Below are 27,373 nucleotides of genomic sequence, written 5' to 3'. Positions count from 1 at the left end.
CCTCATCCTGTGAGCTGAATGCTTCGGAGTGCTGGTTATTTAGTTATTAAACCATTAGAAAGGTTGCCTTCCCACCTGCTCCCAAGTAGTATGCAAAGCACTATCAGATTCTGACGTGTGCTTATGAGTGCACACAAAACGCTATCCCCACTACAACCCCACCTTCACCTGCCTCTCTTTTTCTTTCACTCTCTGTGTTTTGAAATCTTTATTTCTGAATTTTAAATACAAAATATCTGAACATACTGACTTGTGAATAACTTTTTACATATCAGTCTCCTTAACTGAAGAAACAGAAATACCTTCTTCCTGAGTTTTTTACAAGATGGCAACTCTAAATCACTGATGCTTATTTATAAATCTATTCCCTGCATCAAAAAAGGCTTAGCTTTCTACATGATATTTTTCATTCACAAAATACTTATGTAAAACTAATCCTTCATTAAAAGTATGTATTTGGAATGAATTACCAGAGTGAGAAAAGAAAGCAGTTAGCATTTAGAAAATGCCAGGTCCAAGGTTTCACCAAAGAACAGAGGGGAAAAAAAGGTAATTTAGACATTGATATGGTTTATTAAGTAAAAAGAACTCATAAATTTATGAATTAGCAAGACCATTTCAGAAAATACATGTTATCAGTAAAAGGAAACTAAAAAGAAATATATGCTACTTGCCACAAGGGACGTGACAAAGGATACTCAGTCTAGTAGAAAGTTGAGATGCTTTTAAAAAATAGCCTCTCCTCCCAAGATAAATATGAAAGTTCAAAATAACTAACATTTACTGAGCATTTAACATACATTTACTGAGCATTTAACATACATTTACTGAGCCACTCATTGAGTGAAGCATTTTAAAGATCTTGAGCTAGGTACAATTATAATGCAGTTTTACAGGTGAGAAAACCGGGGCTCAGAGATGATAGGTAAATTTGTTCAGTGTCATCCAGCTAGTAAAAGGCAGAACCAGCTGCTGCCGGAGCCTGAGACCCATAGTCGTAACTACTGGAAGCTCTGAAATCTCAAGATCTGGAAAATTCTTAAAGAATTCTACAGAGGTGGCGCACCTGGGTGGCGCAGTCAGTTAAGTCTCCAACTCTTGGTTTTGGCTTGGGTCGTGATCTCAGAGTTGTGGGATCAAGCCCTGCATCGGACTCCACACTGAGCTTGAGATTCTCTCCCTCACTCCTCCCTCCCCCTCTCCCTGCTCACACTCTCTCTCAAATAAATAAAATCTTAAAAAATAACTCTACATAGGCCTCATTTAAGAAGACAGGTTGGGAAGAAGGAATGTAATTGCATAAGTGGGTAAATAGAAGAATAAGTATAAGAAGGTTGGAAATGTTTGAAATGACACACAATTGATAAATTTAAAAATGAGTATTTGGAAAAAAAGAAATATAAACATTCCTATGAATATATATCCCTATAAATATATTTTTATGAATTCCTATGAGTGAAAGTGTTCAAAAGGTACAAACTTCCACTTAGAAAATAAATAAGTCATGGGGATGTAATGTGCAGCATGGTGACTATAGTTAATAACGCTGTGTTGTATATTTGAAAATTGCTAAGAGAGTAGATCCTAACAGTCCTCATCACAAGAAAAAAAATTATAACTAAGTGTGGTGATGAATGATAACCATACTCATTGTTGTGATCATTTCACAATATATACTTATACTGAATCATTACATTATACTCCTGAAACTAATATGATATATATCAGTTATATCTCAATTTAAAAAAAGAAATTAAAAAAGATATAGAAAAAAGAAACATACCGGTTCCTTGTTTTACCTTTTTTTTTTTTTTTAAGCAAGCTCCATGCAGCGTGGAGCCCAACGCAGGGCTTGAACTCACAACATAGAGATCAACATCTGAGCTGAGATCAAGAGTTGGATGCTTAGCAGATGGCTCCCTGGGCACCCCGATTCCTTTAGGATCAGAAAAAAACACTTAATATAGCAACACAAAAACTATATATTACATGAAACACATTTCTTATTTAATGAGGATATTGACTGTATTAACATAAAGTTGGTTCAGAAAACAATTATAAATCTGCTAATTGAATTACTTTTAAATATTTTCCATATTTGCTACCATTTGAGCTGCATGCTGCTGTACTGTGGTCTGACATTGCTAGTTTTATCCATTTATAAGAAGATAATGAAAGCAGGGGAAAAGAGCAATTGTTCTAGGAAGGTCAATAAACATTCCATGAATTTTTGAGTTAAACTCTCTCACGTGGAGAAAAAACTCATTTTGATTCTTTCACCAGCATATTTTGAGGGTTATTGAGGGCTAGGTAGAAGAGGATAAGTAAGATGTGACAGACACTTTAGGGAGTTGCCAGTGTAAAAGACAGCAAATGTCAGAAAAGTAAATAAGAAGGTGTGGTAATCTGATCAAGCTAACTTCCTAAATTCAGATTGTGGTGCTTCCACTCTCTAGTCAGAAACAACCTTGGAAAAGTTGTTTAGTTTTTTTTGCGGGAGGGCTCAGTTTCCTTATCTGTAAAATGGGGACACTGTTAATACCTATGTCATCAGGCTATAATGAGGAAGACTTGTGTTAAAACACGAAAGGGATTAGAAAAGCCCCTGGTCCATTGCAGCCATAGGCCCATGTCAGTGGCCATTATGAAACCTGTGATGAGTGGCAGAACAGAGCGTGATGGGAACTCAAAGGATGAAGAGGTTGATTATCTCGCTGTGTGAAGGAAACATCTCAGAGAGATGACTGCAGATAACAGATGGGGGCCTGGTCACAGTGCCTGGCCCTTCCCTAGTTCTAACCAGAGCAGAACTGCTTTTATCTCTTTCATAGATTGTGTTTCCACGTAAGATTTTTATTTGAAGAAAAGGATCTGCTCCTTAAATATTATTTGAATTTTAACAAAAAAGATCCACTGAAGCTTCTGATCAAGGAAGAAATATGATCGGATCTGAATTTTGGAATACCTTTGGGAATATTTTCTTGGAATTTGGAATAACCTTGGAAATACAAAGAATACATAGCACTTACAACGTAAACAGAAATTGTTCTTAACATTTTATAAATATTAATTGATGGAAGTTGGGAAGCAGGATATGAAAAAACTAGACAAGGGATTTCCCCAACAACTCAGGACCTTTAGCACTGAGAGCCCTCATATATTCACTTTATAAATAAGCCCTTCACTATCAGTACTTACTGCTTCTTCTAAAATTTACATTTTTTTCTTCACATAGTTGTGGGAACAAACTTGTAAAGAGTTTGGGGATAAATTTCTTTTTTACTACTTCTCATGTTGGACTTGTTAGGAATTATTCTGATGGACAGGAAGTCAGTATGGGCATAGTTTAGGCTTTCCCAGGATTGGGGCGGGGCAGAAGTGATGAATGATCACGTGCTGTGGTGAGAGCCAGGCACAGCCCTCAACACCATTGGTACCACCCCTTGGCGGGTGTTCTGGGAATCTCTGCCGATGCTTTGGGTTGCCATGAAAACAGAGTGCTGTTGGCATTTAGTGGGTGGAGGCCAGGGATGCAAGACACCTTGCCATGTACAAAGTAGTTGCCCATCTTCCATGGCTTTCATATATGCATGAAAGTAAAACACCTGAGTCTAACTGCAGAAGCCTGTAACCTAACACTTTTACACAAGGTAAAATGCATAGTATTTTTGGCATGGTTTTAATATACACTGACTTTATCAGGAATGGAACTACTGTGTGTATGGAGGAAAAATGATTTTGTTCAGGTTTTTTATTTGCCAGGAGTTGTTCACTGTTTTGGAAAATAGCATCACAAGGCAGTAACACTGCTCTTGGCGTTTGAGTTTCCAATCCACTCACCTGTATCAGTCAGCCTTTGAAGCTGCCACATTCACCATGAGCCCATGGTGAGTCTACCTCGGGATAGATGCAAGTGTTGGATTACTTCATTATGTCACCCACTGAAGTTGTGCTTTAGGGCATTTATATATTTTTCCTTTATATCTAGGGCATTGTATTTGTTTCTTTGAGATAGTCTGTGCAGGTAGGTTATATTGAAATTTCTTTGAGGCAAATAAAGATATCTCATAAAATATTTGCTATAAAAATGGAGCTTGGAGTATGACAGGGTTGAGAGTCAATGTGTCAAAGTAACACAAAAGCATTTTCAAACCACTTGGTTTCTCTTACACTATAGTGGATAGGGAATCAATTTCATTTCTTGATTCAACTTTAACTTTTCAAAGCAGAGGCCACTCTTATTCACATGCTGTGGAAAAGGGGGTTGATAAAGTGCTCCAAAAGCAAGAAGACCCTTGTGTGCATGCCACACAAAGGCCCAGTCATCAACGTGCAGGGGGTTCATCTGGCAGGTCTGTACCACGGTCCTGGGCAAGATGCTTGAGGTTATTGTATGTCTGCAATTTGGGAAAATATACTTCCAGCATCAGGTCCCATGTTAGCTGCTTGTCTTGACATGCAGCCAGAAGTAATTCAGGAAGTGATATAACTCTGCCTTTTTGTATTGGAGGCAAATGGTTCTCAATAACTTGCTAATATATTTTTTATACATAAAATAACAAAAATGCACCTATTCATTATATACCAAATTTGCCAGCATGGAAACATAGTCAAAATACAGATCCTTCTGAAAAATAGCCATTTCTTAGAAAAACAGACAAACCTTGATTTTCTTCTCTGGTCTTTCATCTCTTTGTGTCAGTTTATCAATAATGCATTTGTCAGCATATCATTTGTATATGTCCAAAGCAAGATGTGGTAAACTCTTTTGAGTCAACCTGGGTCTATATACCTTTGAACAAATTGAACTCAGCATGGACTTCTTGGTTACTTCATGTGCTCGTTATTACTTGAAAAAAGCTTCTCTAGAGGCTGCATCAAAGTATTTTTTAGTCCAGATGTGGCCCCATGCTAACTGATCATTTTACATTACAAGTACATTTCTAAGTATTACTCTTTGCTTACATAAAATAAATTGGAACATTTATGAAATTTTTTGCAAAGAAAATAAAGAAAAGATGTGTATCTATAATAGGATAGGAAGCAGGGAGAGGGAGAGATAGAAACCATGCTTTCTACTCATGAACTTTCCATTCATAAACTAAGATAAATTCTTGCTTTATAACTCTAATGGGTATTTCTGAACAGCTTGTTGGCAGGCATCATCTTAACAAGTAAAAATATTTGATTCACTGTTCTAGAGGCCCTGAATATTAACGTAAATTTCCTTCCTCTTTTAACACCAATATTAATTGTGTCCAATATATACTAAATCCTGGTAATTGGCAGTTCACGTAGATCCTGAGACCACTTATTGCTATTTACTGCGGTTGTGTCTTTAATTAAAACAATAATTTCCATGAATAGATAGAATAGCAAAGCTTAATTAGGGACTAGTTAATATCTAACTTCTAATTTACCTATTAGGATTAATCAAGCAAAGCAAATGTTACAATAATCAGTCATTACTTTTTAATTTTTGTTCAGCAGTGTAATAAGGGGGACACATTTTCTGATTATTCAGAGGTCCTTAGAAATGGTTCACCCCAAAAGGCTTTCCTAGATAACTAACTAGATCATAATATCTAATTATATTCTAAATATCTAACTAGATAATTCTGAAGTAGAGAATTCTTGTAACTATTAAGAATTCTAATTAGGCAATTTGGTATCTTGAAAAAAATATTTGTTAGACCCTTTTTGGGTTTTCAATATAAGGATTTTTGTCTTGGTTTTATAAATACGTATTTTGAAAATATTTATTCACTATGAGCAAGATAGTGTGCAAGGTGCTAATTCTTTTCAAGAGTATTCCTTAGTACTGGGCTTATTGGGAGTAAATGGGAAGGACTACAGAACATAATCTGATTAACAGCAGTTACTCTTTCTCAGGATCACAGAATCTAGCAAGAATTACCCTGATCTCCCATAAGAATTAGTATTAGTTTCTCCTATTTTAGGATCTAATTATTTTCTACCTGGGATAGCACTTTTTCTTTTAATTTTCTTTGTACTCCACATTAACAAATACAGTACCTTATTTAACCATTTATGGCTCACAACAAGATAATTGAAAGCCTGCTTTTTCATTCATTTTCCTCTTTCCCTTTCATACTCTAAGCCATCACTTAGTCCAAGAAGCATTTTTTGAGGTCTTCCATTACAAAGGGATCTTTTTCCCCCTAGATGCTCCAGACATCCTCCCATGTCTCTTTACAGGAATCACCACATTTGATCTAGTTTTCTAATTCTTTATGTATGTACATTTCCCAACTGCTAACTTAGGCTTCTGAGGGCTGGGCTTCTTTTATTGTGTACCTTTATTAGAACCAACCAGATACCTCAACACACACATACACACACACACACACACACACACTCCTAGCCCATTCTCAATAGTATCTATTTGTCTTTTGACAAGACTTTCTGAGAAATTTTAGGTTAAAAATTTTCAGATGTATTATTTACTTCGGAATAAATATTTTCATAAAATATCAATTTCCATTATAAATTCATCAACAATGCCAACACCATTTTTAAACTATTATATCCTCAGGAAGCTTTAGGTTCTACAAATCAGAGTTTGAAATGCAAAAATGTGAGGACATACCAAAGAATGTCTGACATTTGTATAGGCATGATTAAATTAGTAGACATTATTGGTTTCTTTATGTACCAACAGCTTCCAAAATTCCACTGAGAACTTCAGGCACATCCAAGTAGTGACATTTATGGCATGTGTTTTGATTGGTTGGTGCCTATGACTTAGCAGCTGTTAAGTATTTTGAATACTGCCACATATATATCAACTCTTGCTTTAGTGTCAAGTCACAGGGTCTCTTTCCCCACTATGATGTTTGAGTATATTACTGAGCAATACAGAGAAGAAACTAAGACCCAGTTTTCTCTGTAGGGTTAACTGAGTTAAAGCAGCTTATGGTAACTCCAACACCAAGAGATTTCATGAAAAAAAGCTCTCTGGAAAAAAAAAAAAAAAAGAGACAACAGAAAAACAGACTCTTAACTACAGAGAACAAACAGATGGTTACCAGAGGGGAAATGGGTAGGGGAACGGGTAAATAGGTGATGGGGATGAAGAGTACACTTATCTTGAAGAGCACTGAGTAATGGATAGAATTGCTGAATCACTATATTGTACACCTGAAACTAATACAACACTGTATGTTAACTACACTGGAATTTTGTTAAAAAGTTGATTAAAGTCACCAACAGATAAAAAAATAAAAGAGAAAAAAAACCTCTTAGTTGAACAAATAGAGCACTGAAGAGAATATGCTCATAGAGAAGTTGAGCTTTGTGGAGTTCTGAGAAAATCAAAGTGGAGGGAATGTAATTATTTTGGGGCCATTACATATTTGACTGTCATTCTTTCAAGAAGGTAGTTCTGAAATTTGTATAATTTCCTTTCAAACACTGTACAAAAAAATGAAAATAACATTTAATAATATGGAAGTCCCTCCTTTGAAAAGAAATGTTACATCTATACCATTTTTTACAATGAAACAGAAATGCACTCTTACAGTTGTCATAAACCTCCTCTGAATTTGCATTCTTCTTTCAATGGAGGGTTTTCAATAGAGAAACATTTAGAGATTTTTTTAAGATATATTTTTGATATTATCCCAAGAAGTTTTTGAAATATTTCTTTCACATAATAAACAACATACTGCTTTTACTTTTGAAGACAATGAAGACGTGTGTAGTTTTATTCTAAAGTCATTATTAGAAAAAATCTTTAATACTTAAATTGTAAAGAAATTTGGAACACAATATGATAGTACAGTTTGTGTTAACTTGACTGAACCACAGCATCCAGAGATTTGGTCAAACATTATTCTGGTGTGTCTGTGAGAGTATTTTTGGATGAGAACAGTATTTTAATTTGTAGACTCGGTAAAGCAGATTGCCTCCCTAATGTGGGTGGCCCTCATCCAATCAGCTGAAGGCCTCAATAGAATAAAAAAGGCCAACCCTCTCTCAAGTAAGAGGGAACACATTCTGCCTGAAGGCTTGAGCTGGGACACTGATCTTTTCCTGCCTTTGCATTATATTAATAATAAATTAGTTATCCTCTCATAGTGTGTTTTCAATAAATAAAATATTTAAAGGAATAAATTTTAGATCCATCCTTTTTTCATCAACTTGATTCAAGTGATAATAATCTAATCATTGGCATTTCTCCACAAAATTTATATCCACTTCAGAAACACAATGATTTAAAAAACATTTAATACATTCCATATTTCATAATGAGAAATTCTTTGAATTATAAATTATTCCTCTCCATGACTGATGGCTGTCTTTTACGGTAATAAGGATTCAAAACAGACCATATCAAATATAATTTGAAACTCCATCCTTCAAAAAAATCGAGTATCAAGAAATCTTGAAACCTCATGGTCTTTGAATTTATACTTTGAAAATAATTTTGATTTTCATACCTATTACTTATTTTTATAATAAGATTTCAGAATCATATATATATCAATAGCCTTTATTAGGCTTTTGTGATATAATAGGAGATCAAATAGTAACAAATCTTTGTCTTCACTGAATTTTGTTTTTATTCTCAGGAGGAGTGGAGAATATAAACCAAAACAAAAAGAAAATAATATATTAGAAAGACACACGTTATGGGGGGAAAAAATGGAGAAGGAGAAGGGCAGTGGCATGGGGAGGGGCATGAGATAGCAAGTTTAAATAGTCGGAGGAAACCTCACTGGAAAGGAGACATTAAAGCAGACTTGAAGGAAATGAGGGACTGATGCATATATACATGCATATATAGTCCTTGGAAAAGCACTGCAGGCAAAAAAGCCAGCAGGTACAAAATGTCTGAGGTAGAGCTGGTGATTTCAGAACATTGAGGAGGCCAATGTAGCTGGAGTGGACTGACCGAGGTGGAGAGGAAGAGAGGATGAAACCAGAGAGATGGGACCTTGTAGACCATTCTACGGTCTTTAGCATTTATCCCTAAGTAAGAGGGGGAGCCATTGAAGTGCTTTGCACAGAGGATTTACATGATCTCCATGATGGTTAACAGGATTGCTCTGTCTGTTATAGTGGAGAGAATAACCTTTAAGGGGCAAGATGGAAGCAAGGAGACTAGTAAATGGACTATTGTAATAATTCACGGGAGAGAGGATGTCATTCCACGTTAGTGTCCTGTGAGCACTGATTCCTGCAGGTGATCACCTACTTGGCTTTTCACACTACAGCATTAGGACCAGTACTTTTCTTTGGCAAAGTCTTGGAAATTTTTTTCTCTATGTGCAAAATGAATGCAGTTCTTGTTTTGACATATTTTTAAAACAGTTCTTTTAAAAAGAAACCATGAGCAATCATGGCTGTGATAGCGAAGTACTGAATTCGTAAAGAATACTAAAGAATTCTTCTGCGTGTGGCTGTCCAATTTTCCCAACACCATTTGTTGAAGAGACTGTCTTTTTTCCACTGGACATTCTTTCCTGCTTTGTCGAAGATTAGTTGACCATAGAGTTGAGGGTCCATTTCTGGGCTCTCTATTCTGTTGCATTGATCTATGATGTCTGTTTTTGTGCCAGTACCATACTGTCTGGATGATTACAGCTTTGTAATAGAGCTTGAAGTACGGAATTGTGATGCCACCAGCTTTGCTTTTCTTTTTCAACATTCCTCTGGCTATTTGGGGTCTTTTCTGGTTCCATACAAATTTTAGGATGATTTGTTCCATTTCTTTGAAAAAAGTTGATGGTATTTTGGTAGGGATTGCATTAAATGTGTAGATTGCTCTAGGTAGCATTGACATCTCCACAATATTAGTTCTTCCAATCCATGAGCATGGATCATTTCCTTACACCACACACAAAAATAGACTCAAAATGGATGAAAGACCTAAATGTGAGACAGGAGTCCAACAAAATCCTAGAGGAGAACACAGGCAGCAACCTCTTTGACCTCAGCCGCAGCAACTTCTTCCTAGACACATCATCAAAGGCAAGGGAAGCAAGGGCAAAAATGAACTATCGGGACTTCATCAAGATAAAAATCTTTTGCACAGCAAAGGAAATAGTCAACAAAACCAAAAGACAACCAACAGAATGGGAGAAGATATTTGCAAATGACATACCAGATAAAGGGCTAGTATCCAAAATCTATAAAGAACTTATCAAACTCAAAACCCAAAGAATAATCCAATCAAGAAATGGGCAGAAGACATGAACAGACATTTTTCCAAAGAAGACATCCAAATGGCCAACAGACACATGAAAAAGTGCTCAACATCGCTCAGCATCAGGGAAATCCAAATCAAAACCTCAATGAGATACCACCTCATACCAGTCAGAATGGCTAAAATTAACAAGTCAGGAAACGACGGATGTTGGCAAGGATGTGGAGAAAGGGGAACCCTCCTACACTGTTGGTGGGAATGCAAGTTGGTGCAGCCACTCTGGAAAACAGTATGGAGGTTCCTCAAAAAGTTGAAAATCGAACTACCATATGACCCAGCAATTGCACTACTGGGTATTTACCCCAAAGATACAAATGTAGTGATCCGAAGGGCACGTGCACCCCAATGTTTATAGCAGCAATGTCCAGAATAGCCAAACTATGGAAAGAGCCAAGATGTCCATCGACAGATGAATGGATAAAGAAGAAGTGGTATATATACACAATGGAATATTATGCAGCCATGAAAAAACCAAAATCTTGCCATTTTCAATGATGTGGATGGAACTAGAGGGTATTATGCTAAGCAAAATAAGTCAATCAGAGAAAGACATGTATCATATGAACTCACTGATATGAGGAATTCTTAATCTCAGGAAACAAACTGAGGGTTGCTGGAGTGGTGGGGGGTGGAAGGGATGGGGTGGCTGGGTGATAGACACTGGGGAGGATATGTGCTATGGTGAGCGCCGTGAATTGTGTAAGACTGATGAATCACAGACCTGTACCTCTGAAACAAATAATACATTATATGTTAAAAAAAAAAGAAGAAGATAGTAGGAAGGGAAAAATAAAGGGGGGGAAGTCGGAGGGGGAGAGGAACCATGAGAGACTATGGACTCTGAGAAACAAACTGAGGGTTCTAGAGGGGAGGGGGGTGGGGGGATGGGTTAGCATGGTGGTGGGTATTGAAGAGGGTACATATTGAATGGCGCACTGGTGTTATGCACAAACAATGAATCATGGAACACTACATCAAAAACTAATGATGTAATGCATGGTGATTAACATAACATAATAAAATAAAATTTAAAAAAGGAATACTAAAGAATAAGGCCATTTATATACAAGAAGATGTACTTCTGGGGAAGCATCTGGGTGACAAATATTTTCATGTGGATGGGAGCAAAACACTAATGGGGTAGGAGTAGTGCTATTTTAATAATATTTTCACTTGAATTATACTACAATTTCTTATTGTTCTTTGTCTTCATTCTTTATGGAAAACTTTTAATTTTTTACTGCCTCTTAAAAATATACATAAGATGAGGGCATGTACTGAATGGAGCACTGGGTGTTATATGCAAACAATGAATCATGGAACACTACATCAAAAACTTATGATGTAATGTATGGTGATTAATGTAACATAATAAAATAAAAAAATAGCTATCATTGGAAAATAGATATAATTACATAAAAAAATATACATAGGATCAAAACAGTCTACAATGAATAACCCTGACTTGGTGCGCTTTTGGCTGTTTCCTCATATCTGAAAGTTTTAGTTTTTCCCTTACAGAAATTGAGAGAAAAAGCAGTATATGCCATCATCCTGCCTGTCTTCAAACCCACCTCTGACACTAAATTATCTCATAGTGTAGCTTCATGTTGCAATATTGAATCCTTTAAGCTGAAAGCATCAGTTTTACTGCTTTTATATAACTCCTGGCTAGTCCACCGTTTGGTTTTACAGATCATCATAATTATATGGGTGTGAACCAATTCTGGAAATATCTGACCTTATCCTTCCAGGGTATCTCTAGCTTAAAAAAGAGCACTCTAGGACAATGGTTCTCAACCAGGTCAGTTTTGGCCCTCAGGGTCCTTTGGTAACATCAGGAGACATTTCTGATTGTTACTTTTGTAGAGAAGGTACTTCTAGCACTTAGTGGCTAAGAGTTCTGCCAAACATCCTACAGATCCCTGGATAGCTCTTGTCGACATAGTCCCAAATGTCAGTAGCAGTTAATATTGAGAAACCCTGCTAGAGAAGAAAAACTTAGAGGCACTTGAATGGGTGGATGGTATTCCAAGCAGACAGAACTTTTCATTGGTTTGAAGAAATCAAACCGTACAGATTGGTCCTCCTGGGGCTAGAGAGAAGTCTTTCCATAGAGTAACTCAAGCAGCAGTTCAGCACCTGCCATAGTATATTATAAAGATTGCTTCGGGGTTTAATGAAACACAAAGAGCTATAAAAGCATCTTCAATAAAATACTAGTGAGATTTCACACATTGTAATTGAGGGACAAGAGGGTGACAACATTGCTTCCCAGATTTGAAGGAATATTTTCCCACTTATTCAATTAGTTTCTTTCGTAGCTTGAGTGATGATGGTAAATGCCCATTCTGCACTGAGAATTTAAGCTCCATTGCACGATGAAGAAAATCCAGAGATGGTAGCCTCTCCTTTCCTTTCCTTCCAGTTGATCAAACACACATCTGAAGACCACAGATTGTATTAACAATGACAAACTATCAGGAGCAATTCTTCAAAGGCTATTTATCAAATCTTTAAATGTGATGGAGCAATCCAGGAAATTCTCCCTCATTATGTATTTCATCAATTGTCAGGTGCACATATTTTCACTTTTTAACCTTTCTGAAACAAAGTTTACCTTACAGTGCAAAGCATCGTGCAGTCACCTTTAGCCAGGTAGCAGTCATGCTTTAGTTACATAAAAATCTTCTGATAAGATAATGTCACCATCAGTGTATCCTTTATTCAATAAAATACGGGTGGGTCCCTAGAAGTCTGCTAACAGAGGCTAACAGCCAACACCTTCTGGCCACAGGGAAACTCACATGCATAGTGAGAAGAAGATCCAGATTTTGACAAATTGTATTTTGAAAGATTCTTCATAGCTATTAATTCACATAGTTTCTTTCATGAATTATTCTAGAAATAGTATGCAAGCAATTAGAATATGGAAAGTACTCAGGCTTCTGAGACCAGAAAAGCCAAATCACAATAATAGAATCTTTTCTCAAGATACCATTGGAACGGTAAAGAACAGCAGGCTTGTTCCTTCTACTGAATCTCACTTGACTGTATCTGAACTGTATTAACATTGTTCCCTGACCTACTGGACTGTCTGTGGTCCCTTAAAACACAGGTCAGGTACACTCCATGGTACCCACCATTACTCCCATAAAGTAGAGAACCACACAAGTAAGAGAGAAAACAAAACAACAATTAGAGGCAGTTTCCTGTAATAACTTCCAGGGTTTGAATCTTTGTTATGATGTAGGAACAGCTATAAGAAGAGAAAGGTCTAAATGCTCAAGTGATAAAATCCACTTTTAAAAATGCTGCATAAACTTCAAATTTCCCTGTGGAAGAGCATTGCTATGTTTATGAAATGTCACTTAGCTTACAAATAGGAGGACCTTCTACCTGGAGATGGGCCAATGATATGGAGGACAGTGGTGTGCCAAGGGTTTTTTCCAAAAAATAACTTTCTTCAGAAAGGCCAGACTCAGAGCAAGACAGACTTCTTGAAACTGGGATAAAAATTAGAATTGGGTACCACTCACTTCTGGAATTGAAAAACCATCACTACTAGTCATTATTCACATTATTCACAGTGGAGGCTCTGGTTCCAGGGTAGGACTGAATTTTTTTTCCACTGTAGGTAGAAGGGAGGAGATTATCTCCCCCTGAAATGCCCAAAAACTTAATTATTGGTGATCTGGTAGGGTTATAAGATCATTAGTGTCTCCCTGTAAAAGAGCCCTCACATAAGCAATGCACATCAGACTGTAGACGTATTTTCCACCTGGAGGGGTTAAAATGTTCTCTTCAGAAATGGTCTTTTGCATTTACCATAGGCTGGGAAGAGAGCAAGAAGACAGAACCCGGCACAAATGCACTTTCCAGTATTTGCATCACTGCCCCAAATTCCACTGAAAACATTATTTTGCTTTACATTTTTTCCCACATCTGTATAATTATGCAAATGTCCAAGGAACCAAGGTCTTCTAGACAGTGTTGAAGAAATAATACATAAAATAAATATTCCACAGTTGTGGTACAAGAAAATTTCTAATATGCATAGTGTCAATTTTTAAAGTTTCCCTTGTGGTTTATTTTGATAAAATTCCAATATTTTTATCTCCTATGATTTCAATATTGAAATTTTCGTCTGACTCGTCACTTGCCAAAAGGGTTCTGTCTACTTATACATATCGAACTACCCCGTAGTATTTACATTGCAACTTTGAACCAAAGAACAACAGAACAACTGTTGATAATGCCCCAAAATTAAAATATTAAAAAAATAAATTATAAACAAGCATATGGAACTAACCGAGGATGCTTTTTTTGTTTTTGTTTTTTAAGGATTTTATTTATTTGACAGAGAGAGACACAGCGAGAGAGGGAACACAAGCAGGGGGAGTGGGAGAGGGAGAAGCAGGCTTCCTGCTGAGCAGGGAGCCTGACGACATGGGGGCTGGATCCCAGGACCCTGGGATCATAACCTGAGCCGAAGGCAGACACTTAACGACTGAGCCACCCATTATTGTACTCGTTCTGAGTTACTTATTGCCTCCCTCGCGAGAGAGTGAGCTCCATCCTCTTCACTGTGGTATCTCCAGCACCCAGCACTGTACTTAACAAATACAGGTTCTCAGGAAGCACTTATGAAAGCCTATCTTTCTCTAAGGTATTAGAGAAGAGATCTATGGATTTTTTAGGCTTCCATCCCTCTCTAAAATCCAGACAGCACATCTATTAAAGAAGTGCCAAAATTGAGTATTTATTAAGTGAATGTGGTCAAATTCTGTATAGATTATACACCATAGTCAGTTTTCCCTTTGCTGCACCAACAATAAACTTTAGGATGGCTAATTCAGTATAAGTCACAACTTTTAAATATGCCAGTTCAACGCCTGAATGCCTTGTCATTATTCTCATTTTTGATGCCTTTTTCTTTCCAATTACATGCTTGAAGCACAACACACTGAAGTGCAATTCTTTTTCCTTAATATCACAGTGGTTTAAATTTAGATTCCTTAGAATTTTAAGGGAAATGCATATAGAAGAGGATTGAAAAAGTTGTTAATACTGTGCAAGAAAATTCAACTCTGCTAAGCGCAATTCTAAAAGAAAAAAAAAGTCAGACCCTGAAAATTTCTCTGTTTGACTATGAGCTTTTGCTTGTATTTGCTGTGGTTACTTTGCTTGTTTTTGCTCTTTGTCATAAGGTCTCCATGGATCCATTGTGTGATTAGACCTATGCGCTGAATCATGGGCAAGACCTTCGAGTGATTAACTTCTCAAATTCAAACTGGGCTCCACTCTAACTTGGAGAGGACACCATTTGAATGGGGAAATTATGGGCAGGAGGAATGGTGGTTAAGTGGTTTGTCAGTCTGAAGATCTTTACTGTTTTGGAGAACCTAACATTCTTCTCTCACATAAACTAGAGGGTGTCTATGGGATGGGAATAGAGGACGACAGCAGGGTTATCTAAGTCCACTAAACTGTCATTATCATATCTAAACCTACAGTGAAACTCACTGTCTGTGTTATCAGGGGGACAGGAGCTCCAGCGTGGCTGCCCCACGTAGGGAGTCTTTCTAAAATGTGTACTGTATTTATATGAATGAAAATGTTAACGGTGTGTGAGCATGGATATTTATACACTCAGGCATTTTCATTACTTTGCTGACATTTGATCAGATATTTAGAAGTCTTTTGGAGTGACTAACTCACAAACCTACATTGTCAATTTTCACAAGTACCAGACAATATAAAATCAGTCTTAATAACAGCTTTGACAGGATTTAATAAAGCAGACAAAGAAAACTTGTAATTTGCACAGGCTAATTTACACATATGTATAACTGAGAAATGCTTTTGGAAGATGTTAGCTTCCCATCTGTACCATGCAGAGAAAAAAATGGAAAAAAATGATTTACCAACTGTCGATAAACAATTTTAAATGTATTCTCATGTTCCCATCCCAAAATAAAATTTTCAGTGCCCAAAATATATTTTCTGAGCTCCCTTGTTAAGGTGGTATTTTATTTCCATGTGATTCTGTAATTTCTATACATGTGTCACAATATGTTGATTTTCAGGACCTAAATTATTATTTTTCAAGACTGCATAATCAAATTTAGTCAGTGTAGTTTGTGGTTCGAGAAACAAAAGACAGTGATTTGGCCAGGTCAAATGCATGGGATAATTCTTCACTTTTACTTTTCTTTTGAAGATTTGAAAGCTCACCTTCTTCCACTGAGCTTATAATTTCTACTCTCCTGAGTTATATTATGAAATCACAATGCACAGCAGCCTGCCTTAGGCTTGAATGTTGAGATTTCTAGGTTACAGAGCTAAGTAGTCTTTGTTAGTCTTCTTGCTTGTTTTAAGCTCTAACTTAAAAACATGTATAGTCAATCATTTGGTAGCATTCAAATGTGATCTGTGTATCTCATTGAGTATGGTAAAGTTTTTTAGGATTAAGTAAGCTTGAATAAGTATTAGCATAAATATCTGGGCAAGAAATATAGTTCCAGTTATATATGACAGAATACTGTTTCCAAGAATAGGAACCAATTTCCTTTGCCTTCCTTTGTTCATGGAATTTGTTCACCATTCTACTATGGCGGTCTTCTCTATCTTCCCCAGACAATTAGAGGCACTAATTAGTGCCTCTACCCACTAATTTAGTGGGTAGTTACTTGGGGCTGAAGGAATATGAAAGATGTCATTACAGGACCTGAGAGTAAAAAAAATAACAAAGTCTTAACTTAAAAAAGAAAAAAAAAAGTTGGTCTAGTTAGAGAAAATTCTGATGCAGACTTGCAAAGTAAATTTTTAGCTCCCACTTCTAACTCATTCCTGGACTGGGAGAGGTGAGACATAGAAAGACTAGCAAAGATTTCACAGGGTAAGACCTCAGAGTTCAGCTTGAAAAGCCAGCATCATAGCTTGCCAACAGAGCAGAATAAGGAGCTATATGGTTTGTTCTTCTCAGCTCTATTTGATGAGGTTAATACAGTTAGTATTGTTATTAAGTATTTCTTAAATGCCATGTGGTCTACATGAGTTATGCACGTGAATTCATTTAATCCTCACAAGAATCCTATAATAAGTACTATTATTATTAATTCCATTTTATGAAAAGGGAAACAGAGGCACAAAAAGTGAAATGTCCAAGATCACACAACCCGTACGTGCTGAAACCAGGATGTCAACCAGCCCAGCCAACCTAACTCCAGAGACCACATTCTTGACTACCACTTACTGCCCGTCCAAGTAACCAGCCTGTGTATCACCTGTTTATTGCCCAGCAGGAGTGCTACCCAAGAACTTGCCCACCAACTCCACAGACAAATGAGAAAGTCTTAAGTTGTATCTACCATCAGTAGATTGCTCTAATTTCGGTGGCCCAGGATAATCACTCATAAGCCTCTAAGAATGCATGGCGGGGGCCTTGGAAAGCTGGGGGTAGTGATGAACCGGGCAAGGAGGGACTAGAGGGAACCGGCTGATGAACTCCCACAAGGACAATGGCTGTAGTGGTAAACACAGACTTTGGCTACTCAAATGGCATGAATGAAAGTTTCAATACTTTCATTCATGTAGTTTCAAGGAGACTCAAGCATCGGCCCTCAATATGCATGCAAGCACTGGTCAGCTACTGGGGACACCTATTAGGAGGCCGAGGCTGTCACATCTCCTGTGAATCACCTGGTAGAGCATGTGAGACGCTGGGGAGGGAAGCTGAGCCTGCTGACTTTGGCAGCCTTTGTATTTCAGAAGCTTGATAATTCTGTAATTCCAGAGAGATATTGCTGCTCTTTCTGTAGTTTCTATCTTTTAATGTTGGCAGCTCAAACAGGTTCTGGGATGCTGGAGTAAAGCTACTTATTAAAAAATAATTAACAGTGAGCTCACCACGAGCGAGGCTGGGTTTTAACAAAAGAGCTCATGGAATTTTCAGAGTTTTAAAATTGCTATATGTGAGCCTGAAGACTAAAATTAGCAACAATGAATAGAAAATGAGGCACAATGGTGAATGTCCACATTGGCCACAACTGAGTAACTATCTGCTGTTTTGAATCCTAATCTTTTTAGACCTACTTGTATTAAATGCTTTTCAGGACATAAATACATATATAGTCAAAGAGATTAAATGGCTGCATTTTATTTTTGAAGCATAGCAGTCTCCTTCACATACATTTACTATTATTACCATTTAATATATATAAATATTTTTAAAAGTCCCATTTGTAGGCATTCCCTTCAGTAAACAGAAAAGGTATTTGCCACAGATCCTTCACAGGTGCAGACACCCAGCTATTAATGAAGGTGTTGAGGTGGTTTCCCATTTTCCACACACAGACATATACACAGGTATGTACATAAATACACTTGTTCATACACACATGCACACATAAACTACTTTGCTTTTCTTATGACCTGGCTTTTCAAGTGAAAAATGTATGAAAATATGGCACAAAATGATAGAAAAGAGGCATACATATTATTAAATTGTATCAAGTACCTACTATGTGTAAAAAGTATGACATCACTGGGGACAAAGATGAATGAGATGTGGGTCTGATTCCAAAGAGCTTCTAGGATGGAGGGGACAGAGGTAGGAGATGTGAAGGAGACGGAAACATAGAATCAATAGGTGATAAGGGCATCATCAGGTGTACCGCATTTAGGCACAAATAAGCCATTTAAAAGGCATCTGTCATGCAGGCATCCACATCTGACATGAGACTCTTAACAGCAAGAGACCTCTTGGAACTTTAAGAGACGTATCAAGGGATTCGTTTGTGATGATTGAATACATGCTTCAAAAAGAAGTTCCGCCACTTATTGAATGCCTACTTCATATTCATTTTCTCTAATTCTCGCAATCTTGGAAGCTTGTTTTACAGGCAAAAAATCTAAGCTTCAGGGAGGTTCAGTGACTTACACAATGTCACAGCAGGAGAATGGCAAAGCTGGAATTCAATGCTGGGTCTAGCCACAATTTCACACCACTAAAGCAAGAACAAGCTTGTCCAGCCTTGGCTCTGCTGATGTTCCTTTCTGTAGCCAGGGCCACTCTTTTCCCAGGGTGTCTGTTCTGAGATCAGCTGCTTCCTCATTTCTGCATTTTGAGCTGTTGGTAGATTATATTACACTTGGCTGTGGAGATTGTGCTGGGAAAAGACTGCATCAATGGCTTCACGGTTTTGCTTCCCCCCAATATGCTCAGCAAAGTGTTGGCTTCCTACTTTCCTTGTTAACCCCTGGTGTGGCTCTTGTTGGTTTGGTTGATCCTGCAGCCTTCTGTCTATTGTGAGCATTCAGCATTCTCTGCTGGATCAGTGGTGTGGGGTGTGCTGGGGCAAAGGGAAGGGATTTATTCTAGTCCCTTTGGCAAGAAGAATTGCTTCTTTGTTGAGGTTAGAGTTGCAAACAGATGCCCCTTTGTACAGTGTCATGATACTTCCTGGGTAACACCATTAAATGTTTCCTGGGCAGCAGAAGCTCTGGGGTCATTGCTGAATTACCATTTAACTTCTACTGGTATGTGAGCCTCCAACTGTTTTGTTCAACTGCACTGCTGAACTCTGCATGAGATAAAAGTAGAATTCTCATGAACTGGATCTTTGACAAAAGGAATCATGATCTGAATCTTTGACAAGACAAGCCTGCTTTGTTCAAACTATGTACTTGTAGTCCCACATAATATATGCATCACACATAGTAGGTGTTCAATAAATGCTTATTGAGTAATAAACTTGGAGAAGCAGCTGGTGTTTGCGTGTGTGTGTGTTTCAGCAGTGTTCCTCTTTCCCCTGAAGAAGCATTATTATCTATGCTGACTACCCAGACTAAAAGATAATTTAGGTGATCAGATTATAAGAGGTAATAGTTACATAGAGAAAGCAATAAAGATATAGGTTAGATCAGAAGACATTTTGGGGTGTGGGTAATACTATCCTGACTAAACACTACCTCCTACCAGAGTGACTAATAATCACAAATAAAGTGGCTGTTTTACCCTTTCTTACACACACGTGCACACACACATGCGCACACACACACACACAGACCCCTTTTCTGCTCTTGTAGTAATATGTTTGAAAACGAATAGAAAGCTGATACACAATATTCAGGAGAAGCAACATGACAAGAGGATGTGAAAAATTGTATTGTGAGTTCTCTAGCAAAAGTTCAATGGATAAAATGCTGAATGTTCTTCTCCTTTAGGGTCTCAGGGCAATTTAGCTTTCTAGAAAAAAACAGCTCTAGAAAGGCCTTGAGAGGTCAAACCTAACACTTGTTTTCCTTAGGAATTTTGTTTCAAAAGATAGGAATATATAATGAAGGGCAATTTATTATATGGGAGGTAAAGACATTTTCTTGTCTCATTTAGTTTTGGTGAGGAAACTGGCTTAACTCTAGTTAATGTACTTCCATTTAGATTTACCTTCAGAAAAGGGGACATTTTTCCTCTGGCCTTCAGATTTAACCTCTGAAGATGGAAGGAAAAATAAAATGTGATTAAGGAAAGTAAGAGATCCAAGAAACACGGAAACTACCAACTTAGCTTAAGGAGAAATAGAAAATGTGTACAGACCTACAACAAATAAAGAGATTGAATCAGTAATCAAAAACCTCCCAAGAAAGAAAAGCCCAGGGTCAGATGCCTTCACTGGTGAATACAGAGAGAATATATGAATTATTGTGGCTTAAAGATGAATGAGAATATTTCATATGGTAAAAGGGATTTATATTGTATTCTAAGGAATGGGTAGGCATTGGTCATAGATGGGATGAGTCGAGACATTACTTGCAAGTAAGGAGCAGGATGAGACGGACATAGCAGGGAGGATAGATGTGACAGTGATGACTTTGTCAAGTGTAATAGTTTATGTTGTAAGGGGAAAGAAATTAAGACTGGATATGTAGTTTAGGACTAAACAAATGAAGGTCTTAAATGCTGATGTGAGAGTTTGAATATTACCCTAGATGGGATCCATTAGAGGATTGTGAGCAAGGCTATGATATTAGAAAAGCAGATTTTTAGAAGATAAATTTAATTGTATTCACAATGAACTGAAAACATGGGAGAACATAATAGAAAGATGATTGGTTGTGAGGTTTTGATGGTAATTCAGGCAAGATTATCACGGGGATAGGATGGTTACACTGAGATTGAAAGAAATCGATTATATGGACATGAAACTTGGTGGGCCAATAGCTATAAAAGGTGAATTAGAGCTGAAAAATTATTAGATGATTCCAAAGTTTGTAAGATGAAAAACTAGAAGGATGGTGGAAACACTGTCAAAATAGGAGTGACTGGGGAAAAAGAACCAGATTTGGGGCATGAACAATGAGTGCAACTGGACACTCAGAGTTTAAGATCCCATGAGTGTATCAGGATGGAGATTTCCTATAGGGCAAATATCCAGGACAGGATGTTAAGAGAGAATCTAGGTTAGGAGATATAGATTTGCAAGCCATTGCTTGACCACTTCTAATTACTCCCCCAAAGGGTTTCAGAGAGCTATAGATAAATGACTTAAATAGTATTTTAAATCATTATTTAATGGAGAGACTCTTGGCCTTTCCTCTTGCATTTGTGTATGCCAACTAGAAGGATGAAGAGAAAGAGATGTGAGATGAGATGCAGAGGAGTGCTGCCATAGCATACCACCCAGCGAGTAAGCTGCTTCTTCTCCTGAATGATTCTCTTCCTCAGCTTCTCTTCTTTCCTATTCATGCTCAGCTCAGTTCTGAGGACTTGAGGGAAGTCTTCTGTGTAAGACTGTGCTTGGTGCTGTAAGAAATACGAGCCATATAGGAAATATAAACTCAAATGTATATAGTTTAGTTGAATTTTCAGGAAAATTTATGTGTAAATGTGTTTGTGGTCCCTACTTGCCCCATTATTCAAGCTGTGTGGGGTGCCTTCAAGTAGAGCGTTGCCACTTTCTCCCTGAGATGTACATTGAGTGTAGTTGAGAAGGTTCGTGTCCAATTGTACGCTGGTTTATCTGGCGGGGTCTTGAGAAAAATATATTCAATTAAAGGCAGTTTTCCAGTATAAAACATGAGATAAGGACTCTGAGCGTCGAAAGCAACACAATAAGACCAACTAAACTAAGACAAATGAGCTGTACACTTATGTTTTCAAAGAGGAGATCTCTAGAAAATTTCTCAAGACCCAGTGCATAACAACTCCTATTGAGTGAATCAAGAGAAGACAAAAAATCAAATTTTGATATTTTAAGCTCCTATCAACGATGAAAAAAGATCCCATACAAATCTGTTAATAAAATCCACCACAATTCACTGTCAGAAAAGTGTTACATTCAGCTAACAAATGATCACTGACCTGTATAATGCTATTCCTTTCTTTCCTTGCCATTTTTATTATTTCTTTTTCTTCTTACAAGGCTGAATGGGTCCTCACTCACCCTCAGTGAATGAATGGCTTCAAGAACTGTGACAATTCAGATTTGTTTGCTGAATGCATTTTTACAAGTATCTGATTTTCTACTGCTATGGTGATGGGTTCAACTGGAGCATGTGTTGGTGGATGAGGTTGAATTGGGAAACAAATCAAAAAACCCCAGAAAACAGGAACTCACAAAAAGATAGCTTCAGCTGGGTCAGCAGCTATACTGGGGGTTCAGACAAAGATAAAGGGAGGTGGTCAGGGACTAGGAGAAGATGGGAGTTGTGGGGGAAACAGTAAAACAGTTCCTTCTTGCTCCCCCCACCCCACGGAAGAGCTCCCCTTTCTAAGCAAGAAAACAGATTTAGGCAAGTGTGGCCGCTACCTCAGGTCCTGTCCATGAGAGACCAAAGAGTCTGAAGCAAGGAGGCCCTCTATTTCTTTCCCCAGCCTGCCTGGTCCACTTAGAACTGCTCGCAGGCCTGTGGTGACTCAGTGAAGTTGTAGTAGCTTCTCACAATTTATCCTTGGGAAATTTAATGCACTCTTTGTAACAAACCATTTCTTTTCACGGAGCCTCAGGTGCCTTTCTGTCATAGAAGTAGTCAAAAGAGATAATCTCTAAGCTTTCTTCCAACTTTAACATGCCATGACTTCAGAGAAGATACAGAAAACCCCTTGCCAGGAAGGGAATCCAGGCAGATGTAATTTACCCACAAGACATTTCTGCATTTTCATTTATAGTTTTTGAAGCCATTCTCCTGAGGGTAAATCACACAGATATTTCACAACTGCTACAAGCCCCCAATTATAAATTTTTACTGGTAGTGGCCGAGGGTAAAACAAGGACAAACACTTCTAAAGCCACTGAAGCATTATGAAACTTGTTGACAACTTAGTTCTCAGTGTAGCAGTGCCTATTGTTGCTGATAATGTCCACAGCTTTCCCCTTCTGAGGTCATAATTTGATAGTTAAATACTATATCTGTTAGTGACTTTCTAGAGAAGAATGTATGCAAAACATTGCTAAGAATTTTAAATATTATGTTTCATTATGGTAATTTCCTTCTTTCTTTTTCTTTTTCTTTCTTTCTTTCTTTCTTTTTTTTTTTTTTTTGAGTATTGCTAGAAAAGATCCAGAAGAACCATGAAAAATAAATGAGGGTGATGAGCATTTGTGGTCATGATAACAAGAAGAGTGGATTATAGTGGAAGATAAGGAAAGCTGTTGGCCTAGTGCTCTCTGTAGTTCTGTACTCAGAATAAATGGGAAACATATTGGAGAATATTCTGAAAGTGAAGTTTCATACTTTCTCCAGTAAATATTCTGTTGCAATTAAGCACTTTAGGTGAACATGGCTCTGGGTCTGAATGGTGCTAAAGCTTAGATAACAAAATCAATATGGTAAATTCTAGAAAGAAGGCTCCTATGTGGAAGTGTAAGAGAAAATCTATTAGGAATATATTAGTCAGAATAAAAACCAGTAAAATGTTTTTTAAGATCAGCCCAATAGGTGATCCTGAAAGATATTTCTTTTAGTTACTCGGGGTACAGGGTCTTCAGAGAATGATGTAAGGCAAATCAATGGTGGCACTCCTTTCAAGTCTAGAAAACAGTCTCCCCCCCTTTTATCTAACCAGATAATAAGGGCTTTTTGTTTGTTTGTTTTCTACCAATAAGACCTTGTTCTCGGGGCGCCTGGGTGGCTCAGTCGTTAAGCGTCTGCCTTTGGCTCAGGTCATGATCCCAGGGTCCTGGGATGGAGCCCCGCATCAAGCTCCCTGCTCCACGGGAGGCCTGCTTCTCCCTCTCCCACTCCCCCTGCTTGTGTTCCCTCTCTCACTGTGTCTTTCTCTGTCAAATAAATAAATAAAATCTTTAAAAAAAAAAAAGACCTTGTTCTCTCATCTGAAACATTTCAATTAAACCCATTCATACACATTCTTATTTTAGATCCGACTTTCTGACATTTGACGGATTCACTCCAAAACTGGCATTCCAATGGCTGCCTCCTCCTGCCAGTATCAAAACAAATAATCAACATGATAAAAAATAATTATTTGATTCGAGGGACTATAGTGTCACTCAATCTCATTTGCTGGACCAAATCTGGAGAACCCGAGTAAAATGGGATTGTCCCCAGGCAGGGGGAGCAGGGGAGTGAAAATGGTAGCCATTTTTACATTGTTTTGTATGGTATTTATTGACTCAGGAAACAAACACAAAATTCTGCATAAAATGACTTTAAAACTTAAAAAAAACAATAAAAAATTACTGCTAACAGTTCTAAACACCACCTTCAGAACTGTGAACCTTGGACTCTAGCGATTATTTTGTGCTCTTTTATCTTATTTTACACTTCAGTTTTGGGTTGTATTTTGCTCCTTTCCTCTCTTTTTCCCACACAGATAATCCCACCCAATTTACAGTCATTGGCAGTGTGTATACATGAAAGAGAGATGAAGGTAATGACAAGACAATTCAAAACAACTGCTTCAGTCTTCTAGTTCACTTTGCACCAAGAACTATAACCATAGATAACTTCTTTTTGTTTCCACCCCCACTCTCACTACTCTTATTCAACATAGTACTGGAAGTCCTAGCCACAGCAATCAGACAAGACAAAGAAATAAAAGACATCCAGATTGCTAAGGAAGAAGTAAAACCTTCACTATCTGCAGATGACAGGATACTACATATAGAACCATAGATAACTTCTATGATAATACAGACCAATCTACACATGGCATCTGAGGTTCTCAGAAGTATGTAAATATGTTGCCAGTTACCCACACCTTATATACTTTTAAACAGATAAAGCTGAATTATATGAACCTCATGAAAGGGAGAGTTTGGAAGAGTTAGGTATGTGTGGGGATCTCTTCCACTTAGCATAATAAATGTGGGGAATGGCATGTTTGTATAAAACATGAGTAACTTGGCATTGTTACTTTTTTCTTCCTTTCTCTTTTTCTGTCAACACGTGCCTAGGTCAGCATTTCAAATTTGGGTTTCAGTGTGATCACCCCAATTCTCCATAGGCAACTTTAATTTCACACTTTTTCTTTTATTGCCTCTCATATTTTACAAGAGAAGGGCACATGACATTGCAAGTCATGCCAGTGCACCTCCCTGGCCAGCAATGCCAATAGATGGGCAATGTATAAATCATGGATATCAAGGATTTTGATCCAGTCCCAATTGTATTACATACCACTTATAAATGCAATTTATAGCAGCCAAAGTAGAGACACAATATACCAACAATACTTGAGTCATCAACAAAGAGTAGAGGATAAACTTTGAATTTCTTATTCTTAATGTAGATAAATCATTTCCTCTTAAATCCCAAAGACAGATTTAATGTACATTTGTTTTATATTTTCTTTGTAACTGAGAATCTCATATACACAAAGCTTACTACCTGAGGAATTATTTTCATATAACCTAACCCATTCCATGGTTTATAAGACATATTTAAAATACACTGTAAGTAAATTGCAGCTCCAACCAAGTCTATAATGGAAAGTTCCTTATATCCTTACACATAACTATAGCCTTAGAGTCTTACGTGGAGAAACAATGCAGGATGAGCTCTTTGACAGCACTCATTTGGTTATTCACTTTACACATTAATAGTATTCATTCATTTATGTGTTTCATACCTATTTATTGCATGCCTAATACAGGCGAATGTTTTAGGTGCTTGGCATATCATAGGAGTACAAAATATGAAGCCCTTCTTCCTGTGGAGCTTCTATTCTTGAGGAAAGTGACAGGTAACAACAACCACCACAACAATTGCAGTGACAAACAGCTCAACAAATCAATATATAATAAATAAGAAGACAAATAAAACGGGGAGAGCGAGCACAATGTGATTAGTGCCATTTCAGATCAGGTGTCAAGGACAGCAGAGACTTGAAAGAAGGTCTCAGGAAGGACAAGTTTGAGAGTCACTGAAAGAAGGTTTATCTTCTGATGGGCTATATTTACACCACACTAATCTAACAAGGTAATCAGAATTAAATCAACTACTTAGTCTAATAAACATAATCTAACAAGTGATTTGTCCTCTGAATTCTTCACTCTTTACACCAGCTGTTTTTATGGTACATGAATACAAAATAAGATATAGCCTTAGATTCACTAGTTCTCAGGGCAAAATAAAATCCCTGGGTAGAGCCTCTGATGGTGAATCATCTTTGGTGATGATCACTTCTTTTTTATTCTGGAATTCTGGCAGCAAATGATAAATCTAGGCAGTGGCTGGAAGCAGTGATTGCTGCTGAATTCTGTCTCCCTGAGTCTGCTGTGAGTGAGTAGCTGTCACACGCCAGCAGGGATGTCAGCAAACTAGATGGTGCTCACAGCAATCAGTCAACCAACAGAGATGCATTGAATGATTTGAACTTAAAAAAATAAATCATTCTGCTGCTTTATGGAGAATGGACCCTCTGGAGAAAGAGTCAAAATGGGAAAACAGATGTGTGAAGGGAATCAAGGGTTCAAGCTGGAGATGCCTGATAGATATGCAGAGAAGACACTTGGATTATGCATGCCTAGGGTTTAGGGACAAAGTCAGGGATGGTGATATGTTATAGTCATGAGAACATAGATGGCCTCTAAAGCCATGGATTAGATATGATTATAATGGAGAGGGGTACACAGAAAAGAGAAGGAGGCCCATACCAAGCTCTGGAGCACTCCAATA

General features: G+C 37.5%; 1 protein-coding gene across 2 annotated transcripts in view; it reads right to left on the bottom strand.

Annotated features, from left to right (window-relative positions):
- Positions 1-27,373, bottom strand: part of B3GALT1 (beta-1,3-galactosyltransferase 1) — a 507,740-nt gene that overhangs the window by 174,643 nt on the left and 305,724 nt on the right. Inside the window, exon 3 of one of the 2 annotated variants that reach the window (XM_078070940.1) lies at positions 1,784-1,936. The exons of the other annotated variant lie outside the window; for it this stretch is intronic. The gene's annotated coding sequence lies outside the window, so the exon portion shown is untranslated. The remainder of the gene's footprint in view (positions 1-1,783; positions 1,937-27,373) is intronic. 2 annotated transcript variants of the gene reach the window in all.

The sequence above is a fragment of the Halichoerus grypus genome, chromosome 4 (genome assembly GCF_964656455.1).
Source record: "Halichoerus grypus chromosome 4, mHalGry1.hap1.1, whole genome shotgun sequence".
In the NCBI taxonomy this organism is placed as follows: Eukaryota; Metazoa; Chordata; class Mammalia; order Carnivora; family Phocidae; genus Halichoerus; species Halichoerus grypus.
This window is presented reverse-complemented; position numbering and strand designations above follow the sequence as displayed.